At 31.7% G+C, this 10880-nt stretch overlaps 1 pseudogene; it reads left to right on the plus strand.

The window, feature by feature from the left end:
- The first annotated feature begins 2753 nt into the window (after window positions 1–2753).
- On the plus strand, window positions 2754–3857 carry LOC149563615 (translation initiation factor IF-2, chloroplastic-like; annotated as a pseudogene).
- The last annotated feature ends 7023 nt before the right edge of the window (window positions 3858–10880 follow it).

The following is a 10880-nucleotide window of genomic DNA, read 5'->3' on the forward strand; positions in this document are numbered from 1 at the left end:
TGTGGTAATTTTGGTAGTATATATGGTATTTTATTTGGTAGTTGATTTGATAGTTTACTTAGCAATTTATTTGGTAGTATATTTGTAGTTTATGTGGTAATTTTGGTAGTATATCTGGTAGTTTATTAAGTAGTTGATTTGATAGTTTATTTAGCAGTTTATTTGGTAGCATATTTGGTAGTATATTTGATAGTATATTTGATAGTTTATTTTGTAGTATATTTGGTAGTTTATTTAATTATTAATTTAATCATATTAGGGTACAGTGGAATCAAACCGCCATCCTCTTACTTGTAAAGTAGGTGCTCTTCCATTGAGCTAGTACCCTTTAAAGAATAGTGATGTTATTAAATGCATAATATAAAGATCAAGAGAGTTTTTTCATTATTAGATTCATTACATGTGATTTGTTCCCCTTCTTATAATAAAGTTGTGGAAGAAAAAAAGAAAAACCTTAATAGTAGTAGGAAAGTGTAAAAAACCTATCCTTTCATTTCATAACCAACAATAACATTGCCCATATTGTAAAATATTTTATTTAGTAAATTATTAAGTGTTTATGTAGACGATCTTCATGGCATCATCTTCTTTCCTAAATACTAGTCACCCAATTGTTAGCCTAGCCTTCTTTCTTGATCAAAATTGTTATGGTGGTCATATTCTTCCAAATGACATCTTAGAGGTACAAATACAAATACAATGCTTCTTATTATATAGAGCCATGGCTCAAAAAGGAATTACAAAATCAATTTGAAATGCTTCCACACAATCTTCAACTTGTTCAATTCCTGGTGGAATAATAGACAAACACTTAAACACCCAACACAAATTTGATCAATAGCGATCATGAGATTATGTAAGGTGAATGATAAGAAAAAAAAGAATCTTTATTGTTTTACAGACATAAAATGTGGGGGAGGGTTCCAAGACCTCTTTAAGACACATCCAAACAATTCCCTTTGACACAAATCATTTTTCAATCATTCAAAAAAAAATCTTATTGTCCACTATGATTAAGGGGTAGGGGAGTGGGCGGAGGCACCCCCTCTCCCTTATATAATTATCTCAAGCTATTGAGTGACACTTTGTTATCTATTTATAGCTAAACATGAATTCTTTGATGATAAAGTAGAACATTTATGGTTAATGGTATGCCCTTACAAAATACTCGAATAGCTAAAACTCTTTATGACACATGAGTTGTAGGTGTTCAACTTGGTTATGAACTATTTCAAAACTTACTATTTAAGGTAAAAATAAAGTTTGATGACCAATCACATTAAGTATATGTTTCAATCCAAATATTTTACCACCCAATGCTTTAGTAAATACATCAGCCATGCTGTCATTTTTTAACAAAATTACAACTCTTTCTTTTTTAGATGAGGCTTCTCCATTTAAATTTTAAACTTGTATGCTTATTGGGTACTTGAGCAGGTGGTCATTGATATCAGGGATATTATTTGATTTGGTCAAATAGATAACTAGATAAAGAATTATTGGAACACTCATTTGAGCACAAAAAAATAATTCCAAATTGTTGGATTAGAAAAACTATGAATAGAAGAAGTGCAAGAAATAAGAAAAACATTATTACGATATTGCTTCAGGAAATGTAACACATATAACTTTAAAAGAATCAAACAACAATGACTAAATAAGTGACATAACTTTAAAAGCATCAAATTTTCACAATCTATAAAACTGATGTATGCCATTTTTTAGGAACAAAAATTGACCAAAACTATTTAATATATTAAAATTAAAAAAGTAGAAAAAGAGGTTACCAGATTTCCATAATTTAATGAGTTTTCAAAAACTCATCTATTAAGTACCTTATTGAATTTGTTGATTGTGTTATGCTTAAGGATAACTACCAAGACTGTTGTGCCATGTCGATGCAGCTCTTGATTGTACTTTCAATTCACCTGCACATAGCCAAAGGCCACTATTGAGTATGCTTCTCTAGTAAGGGTTACCTATAATGTACAACTATAATATTAAAGATCAAAATAGATATAAATAAGGCAGGTCTAACCAAATAAAAAAGGCAACCCTTGTTTCCAATTTACATGAAGTGGGTATTGGAAGAGGCTTTAATAATGAAGTGGATTTTGAATGTGGCTTTATTTAATTATGATATCTCAAAATTATATCTTCCAACAAGAATTGATGTTTTTTGGTACTCTTCTAAAGCCAGCTAATATTCAGCCAAGTGAGCATGACGTGCTACGAAGTAAGAGAATATCCTGCCAAGCACAAGTGCCACAACAATTTTTTTTAAAATTAAGGCTGAACTAAATAAAATATTATGCATAACAAAACATTTCTCTAGATCAAGTTATACCTTTTGTGGCCATACCCAACTACCTAATGCAATGGAAAAATTCAAACTAAAACATTAGATCACAAGAACCTAATTGAAAAATGAACAATATAATTCAAAATAAAGGATTTCTATTAATGAATTCAACAAATACTTTTCACATAATCTTAGGTTAATGTTACTAATTGACAAGATTGGCATGTATCAGCCTCCATAATCTCATCAGTCCTCGATTGAACTTCTCTTCAGGATAGAATGTTGTAAGAGCAATATTGCCTACATAAATGATGTGTATCTTGTTTGGCCAAACCCAAATGACACAACACAATAGAAGAATTTACACCTAAAACACATATTGGAATAACTTATTATAAAATTAACTATACAACCCTTGAATGATTTCACCTTATGTAAGAGTAAGGATAATATGTCAGATATTGATGAGGAAGAAATAGATCTAAGTTTTTCTAGAGGAAGGAAAGGTATTAAATTTAATAAATCATCTTGTAAAGCAACATGAATTATAGCTGATAAGGCAGAAGCTCCTATGAAAGTAGAGATTATCGAGTTTGGCAAGAAGTGAATGTCAGTGGTTGAATTGGATCATGATTTTGCAATGACTAAAAGAGAGATTCTTACATCTCTCTTTTTGAAAGGCATTCACACTTTTTTTACACAGACCTTAGATAATAAAATAGTGAAGTTGGTTTAAAAGGAGCATGATGTAGAGGTCATAGAATTTGATAATGTTAAAGTAGATTACATGGCCAAAAAAATAGAAATGCTTAAAAAATATGATCTAGACCAATTGTAGACTCACCCTCCCATTCTCATAATAATGGGCCATGTTGATCATGGAAAGAAAACATTATTGGACTATATTAGGAAGTCAAAGGTTGCTGCTTCTGAAGCTGGTAGAACTAATCAAGAAATTGGAGCATATATCATTTTTGTTCATTTTGCTGACAACCTTAAACCATGTGTTTTTTTTGACACACCAGGTCATGAGGCATTCAATCCAATGTGAGCATGGGGAAACAAAGAATCTGTTATTGCCATTATAGTTGTTTCCACAAATGATGGAGTTCATCCACAAACAAATGAAGGTATAGCCCATGCAAAGGTTGCTGATGTGCCCATTATAGTTGCAATCAATAAGATCGATAAGGAGGGAGCAAGTCTAGAAAGAGTAATGCAAGAGCTTGATTATATCAGATTGATGCCATAGGAATGGGGTGGTGATGTACTTATGGTTCCAGTTAGTGATCTTACTAGACAAAATGTGAATGCACTACTAGAAACTGTCATGTTGGTTTCAGAGTTACAAGAGTTAAAGGCCAATCCAAATCAAAATTTAGAAGAAACTGTCATTGAAGCAAGCCTTCACAATTCAAGAGGACCTCTTGCCACTTTTGTTGTATGGAATGATACTTTCAAAAAGGGTGATATAATTGTATGTGGTGAATCCTAGGGAAAGATGTGGGCCTTAATGGGAACTCAGGTTTCTACTCTAATCAAACAAGGATACTGAATTATTCTTTGAATTTTTGAGTGACACATACCATCCACCACTTAATATTTGTAATATCTGAGTAAAATATTAACTTCCATACCATCCACTAGCTATTATTGGTTTTCTACATTCAAGATACAAGCTCACATGTGATAGGATATCATCCTCACCGTTGGTGCTTAAAAATAAAGCTAAAAAGAAATACATTATCATATGATTTTTATTTTTCAACATATCTTGTACATAAACTTCAACTTGTCTACTTCCATGTGTAAGAGAAAGAAGACTTTTTCCAAGTGACACTGCTTCCTCTCTATATCCATTTTTATTGGAAAGCAGTAGCGTGGACAATAAAAACTCTAGCACTTTCAGTGCTCCATGGCTCTGGAAAAGAACCCATGTATATCTGATCCATAGTCAACCAACTAAATCCATTGAAGTTTGAAGACCATCTATTCTTATCAAGTTTTTTCTCAAATTCTTCTTGATCGCATAAAATTAAATGCTCCAAGAAATTCATCATCTCCCTTACGCACAAACCGTGGCAAACTAATACAGCATCAAGACAAACATAGAAAGGAATGGATGCTAGAATAACCTCCACTAATGGAGTTGACCTGACATGTTCAGTCACAGTGTCTGGTTTAATTTCTTCAATAAAATGTAATAGAACCCCAACAACTGTTGAACATTGGCCTCCTCTAGAACTAGCACTCTCCAATTGCATATATGGCTTAGGGATGATGTTGATCAGAATATTAGAATATATTGCTTCTTGTGCAGTTCATTTTAACTCTTGCAATCCATGAATTTCACTGAATAAAATAGATTGTGTTGTGATTGATAGAATACCATCTAGAGGTAAGTTCTTTTCCCTTTGTAAAAAACTTCCTAGCCAAAAGGTTAGAACAACCACTGGTGACATAGATTAGGGTTGTCCTATTTTGAAACTTGACTTCTCTCATGAAACAGATGACCCTGGAACCAAAACTGATGTTGTACTTAAAGAGTCTAGACCTACTGCAGAGTTTAGTGGAGCACTAGATTGAATTTCATTGGACTTCAGAGAGAGAAAATCTATGGAAACTATAGAAAAATAATTAGTTGTCTGCTCCATATTTTCTATATAAAAAGATATGGATTAATGGTCAACTTCCACTACAACAAATGGCTTCCCAGACTTCAAAGAAGAAAAATCTGGCCAATTCTAACCTATCTTCAGAAATATAATTTTCCATATTATTTATGTTTTCAATGCTTACACTCAGCCCTTGAGCTGAGCTTCCAATTCATATATATATTTTTGTTGATTGTTCTTTCACTTGTGGAACACTAGAAAATGTATGTTATGATCTATGAGTATTGTCTGATTCATTCAAATTCTGTTGATCTACTGAAAGAGCTGATATCCCTTTAACCAACTGTACAACAGAAATGACCCTGCAAAAGGATAATATATTAGTATTGTGTAAACCTTTGAAGAAAATTAAAATTTACTTAAATCAAGTGCATAGATAGAAGTGTGTTGAATCTTAAATGAACAATCTCCGAGATGATGAAAAGAAGGAAGGTAGATGGCCAAGAAAAGGCACGTCAAAACCACCACTGACATTTCAAATTTACATAGTCAATACATAATACAATTATAAAAATAAAGAATAATATTTCATAGTTTAAATTTATTCATATGTATATAATTGTTTCTTTTTTCAGGTAAGTTTTCAATTCAATAAATTTCCATTTTTAGGGAATGGTTCCTCCTGTCTCAATTAATGTTCCTTTAGCATAGTTAACAGAAAATAAATAGTGACCTGCTCTACTTCTGTTTCTTCATTATTTGAGGTCGAAGAGATAAGGTGTGTTTTTGGTAGTCAAGCCTATCCCTGCAAATTCTAGTTTCTTTCATAACATAAAAACTAGAAAGGACAATCTCACTAAGTAGCTAATGGTAAAAAATTTAGGTTACTTGTACTAGTTAAAAACCTTTCTCTATAAGCTAGCTGACTAGCTGCAACAACTCATCTGCTTCTTGCTTTAAAAGTATGATCTTCTGCTCATGGGTAACTATGTGACTGTCGATCTCCTCCCTCTACAATTTCTTATCCCACTTCTCCTTCACTGTATCTTTTAGAGCATCATCTACCAACTTCTCCCACTTCTCCTTCTCCTTATGAACCAACTCATCTACCCTGGGAAAACTATGAGATGCTTGGGAAGAAGACTACAAGTATTCAAGCACATATTTCAACTCCTTCACTGTATCTTTTAGAGCATCATCAGCTTCCTTACAAAGCTTTACAAAATTGAACATCTACAGTCCTTGCAAGATCAGAACCAAATACGTCACTTCACTAAGACTAAATGATCTTGAAAAATGAGGAGAATATTACTCAAAACCACCTGATAACTCAAATCAACTGTGACTTAAGAAGATTAAGTATAAGACAAAAAATACATTTTTTTCATCTATGGTAATTGGTCTCTTATACAGGAGCTGGAAAACTGAATTAGTTAAAATGAAAAGAACTAAAAATATATACGCATCATTATGATGCCTTAATAATTGAAATCTCAAATGGATGACCGAAAGGATAGATAGAAGTTGATCACATTTTATAGCTATTTTCATTTTCAAACTTTTCTCCAATCATAAAATTCAGTAACTTGGGTGGAATGCAGAAACATCAAATGCATTTTGGTGCAGGAGCACCCAAATATTCTAAAAATTATGTACTTCAAATTCAATATTAATTGTGTAAAATTAATTAGAAATTATTTCCTTAGACTCTATTTGGGAAAATTCATTATTGTAAAAGTAAAAACTTGCAATTTGTACCACATGGCAATTAGATTTTTAAATAGAAATGCAATAGAAGAATCTAAATAATGCCCTGTAACTGCCCAAAATTATTATAAAAAGGCAGAACATTAATAGGGAGAAACATAGAGCAGAGGATGGAGTAATTGCTAAATATAAGAGGTCCTCTGGCTGTCGACATCCATGACCGTTCATTAGTTGGAGATATTTTCAAATATAGAAGTAATAGAGATTATAGTTTGATGTTTTGTCTTCCAAACTAATTATTTTTGTTGTATTCATTTCATTATTTGGGCTAGTTTCATTGGATTGATATTGGTTTACAAATTCAAGCAGCCAAGAAACGGTTATGTGATGTATAGATAAGAATTCAAATGGATTAGTAATTTTTCTTATGTCATCAACTTTGGCTTGGGGTATGTTCCAATAGACTATGCATGGAACTGATTCTATATCCTTACCAGATTCTGCATCTTTTTTAAGAAACATGCAACAATCGGTCATTTCTCTGCAACTTTCAGTTTTGAATTTTATAGAACAGTTTGTATTGCTTGATTGGCATAAAAATGGATTTTCTTGGGCAGATCTTAACTTAGAAAAATATAGGTTTAATGCATTTGAGATGGATGAAAAATCTCATTTTTGAGTGGGCTTTTTATCGGCCATGTAATAAATGTTGGATTCCCCCACCATTTTGAATATAACCTTTAGTTTTGTACAGATTTTTTGAAGTAGAAAAGGTCTGATTTTTTTTGGACAGATTTTCTTGCTTTTATATATTTTTTTCCAAATTCAGATTTGGAGGATGTGGGCATGATTGGATGATAATTTGAGAAAGAGATGAAGGCTCTATTTTAAGAGCATATGCATTAAATATTTTTTCAGATTAGAATGAGGGCTGAAAATGGTTTGGATTAATAAAAGAAGTGTGTATTTTGATTGCTCAAAAATGAAGGTTTGGAGTTCGAAATTTTTTTATAATTTTAAAATCTGATTTTGTATTAGTGTTGGATTCTTGGTGAGTTAAAAATTTAAAGATTGAAATGCATAAATGAGAAGTGTTGAAGCCCCTGTTTGTATAATGAGCTTTGCTACAGGCAGTACTTTTGAATGATCACTGAAAACACATGTTTCAATAAAAATGAATACGCCCTTGAGTAATGTTGTCTCTATTCATTAATTATATGTTTGAATTGATTAAAATGTGGATAATGGGCTGGTTCTAAAGTATGTAGATATGAATCCACCGTCGAGCGCCTTGGGTGTTTAAATCCTTAAGAAGAGTTTAGTGTTGATACCTCTGCATCACATTTACCCCATGTGGAACCAGTTAAGATTAATCCACCCAAGCTTAAAAATAAAAATCTATACACAGTGAGAAGATTAAACAACAATTAATAACTATCCTTTCTACATGTTATGAAGTTGAGCATACAAAACATCATTTCTATATCTTCTACTCTCCTTTTCTTCTCCTTAGGAAATGTACTAAGATTATTTCTTTAGTATCAAAAGCTTTTTGAACCTACCTACTCATGAGGGTTTGTTATAGGATCATCACACCATGTGGATAAATAATTGTGTTGGCTAAGAAAATTATAAGGATGCCTTCCCCTATGTACTCTATGTTGGTGTATCTTGAATCTATGCACTAGTAATTTCAATGTTGACCCTAAATTAAAAGAGGGGTAAAATTTTTATTGAATACCAAAGAGAGCAGAACGACACAAGAAACAAAGAGATCTACAAAGCTTTATCCTGGGCCACAAGTTGATCCAACATCTGAGATAAATCAAGGGGAAGCATCTCAATAATGTTCCAAGTCGGCCCATGCTCGGACACTCATTTAGCTAAACAATCAGCCACACCATTCCACTCATGAGGGATATGCATAAAAGACACAAGATCCAGAGAATTGCATAATTGAGTGATCTGTTGAATAACCAAAGCCAAATGCCAATCCACATGCACAAGGTTCCTTCTATTCAATAAATTCACAAGCACCTGCGAGTCAGTCTCATAGATAATTCTTCTCCCGCCACATTGACAGCACTGTTCCACTACATTCAAGATACCCAGGGCTTCCATGAGGTTATTAGTATGACAACCCTTGTATATATAAAACAAAAATTGAATATCACTAGAACTATCATGCCCAACTCCCCCAATACTAGTTGGACCAGGATTTCCCCGAGAAGAACTATCAGTGTTGATTTTAAGAACTCTAGCTTCAAGAGGAGTCCAATGCCCCTCATGAGTACCAACTACTTTTAATCTAAATATAATTCTATGAAATGGACAGATTATATAAGTTGAGAAGAGATTTTGAATGATTATGAGTTAAAATTGGTGGTTGTAGGCACTGCACTGCTAGTGGGAAGCACACTTGGAGAATTCAATCACAATGAGTGACAATTGGAAGTATTTTCTTGGCTTCTTATGCAAGCTGCTTATTTTGAAAGACCTTAATTTATTTTACATTATTTAAATCCTTGATTATGAATAAAATTCCTATCATAAGGATCAATGTATTCATAACTCTTAAATGATCTCATGCATACTGCTTGTCACATGTTATGCAAGCTTTAGTTGTTATAATGGATTGGCACATGTTCTCCTTTCACACAAAAAGACAATAATTGGGGCTTGTGATATGGTTTTAAATTCCCCTCGCAATCCCCAATCCCATCAAAATCAACCAGAGATGTTGCCTAAAGATAGGAAAATTGACTAAATCTCATTACCAAAATTTATAATTTTCAGATGTAATCGACGCAATTCAACATTAAACTAAAATCAAAGACCATTGGGCTTCTTAACAGATTTGCTAATAAAAATCAACGAATTTTTAACAAAACTCTAACAAAAAAAAATTGATTGCAACAATTTTTATTATCTAAACACCCAAATGAACAACTTGAAATATAAGAAATTTGTTGCATACATGATATAGTCGTCTGCTTCGAGTCCAGATCTGGTCAGAGTGGAGGCCAGAGATAAAAGTGAAGAGCTACTCAAATGCAGGAGAAGAAATAGATTCGAAATGTGAAAATATTTTTGTTCTGATAATGGTTCGCTATTGTGACATGTGAATGGGGACAGTCTCATTTTAGGGCTAGGTTTGAAGTTAAGATGCTAGAAGTGCCTATTGTGTAGCTAGATGAGGTACAAATTTTGTGTTGGTTAAAATACGGTAATGAAACGGTTATTTTTTATTTATTGGGGATGTAAAGAATTTTATTATTATGTTTATTTCAACTTTTGGAAAATTAAAACAAAAGTAATGGATATTTGATTAGATATGAAGGAAAAAGTGAAAATTTATAAAACTTCATTTATTATGTCTTGGGTTTATGTTTGTTGTTATGTTAAGGTGCAATTATAGGTGTCAAATATAATATCATCTAAAATCTCTATAAAAATAGAATTAAATGTTTAAAGAAATATGTAATACAATTCTTGACTATATAGATATTAGAAAAATTTACTTTATTTCTTGCATGTTAAGAAATTTTTTTACCTAATCATTGTTTTTAGACATAGACATTTAACATATGATTATTTCTAATGTAATCATAAAGATTGTTTGTCTATCATTTCTTTACATTAGTTTTCTATAGTTTGTATTTTTTGCATTTTTAATTTACCTCTTTTCAATTAATGTTATCTAGTGGAGTTGTGGTATTCTCCTTTCTATGGGAGAATAAAGCTCCATTTTGGGTACAATGAAAAGTTTATTTATCTACTTGATTTAATATGTGCCTATTAAAATAGAAAATTGTTATTATATCTCTATTTGTTATTTATCTATAGATATAATTATAACCATTAGTTGTTTGTTAGAGCTTATTTATAAGGGAACATGCATTTGTCTACATCATTGTTTGGTATTGGGGCAATTTGCATGGGAGTTTACATTGATTGGGAAAGAAGGGGTAGGATGAAAAAAAAACCTTGAAGAAACATTAGAGAAGTGTTTAGAAGGATAGAGGCCCTTGAGGATAGAATGCAATTAGTAAATATAGATTTATATTATTAATCAATTTTTATATATTATCTAATAAATATAAAACATGATAAAATTATATTTTCATTATCATATTGTAAGTATTATTTACTGATTCATGTGTTATAAATCAATTATTAAATATAAACTTTTATAATAAAAAATAGAAAAGATATGTGTATGCTTTGAAGGGGAATTGGCAGATGTGATTTTATTT

This window comes from Cupressus sempervirens, chromosome 4 (genome assembly GCF_028749045.1).
Source record: "Cupressus sempervirens isolate cs-2001-9-10 chromosome 4, ASM2874904v1, whole genome shotgun sequence".
NCBI classification, from domain to species: Eukaryota; Viridiplantae; Streptophyta; class Pinopsida; order Cupressales; family Cupressaceae; genus Cupressus; species Cupressus sempervirens.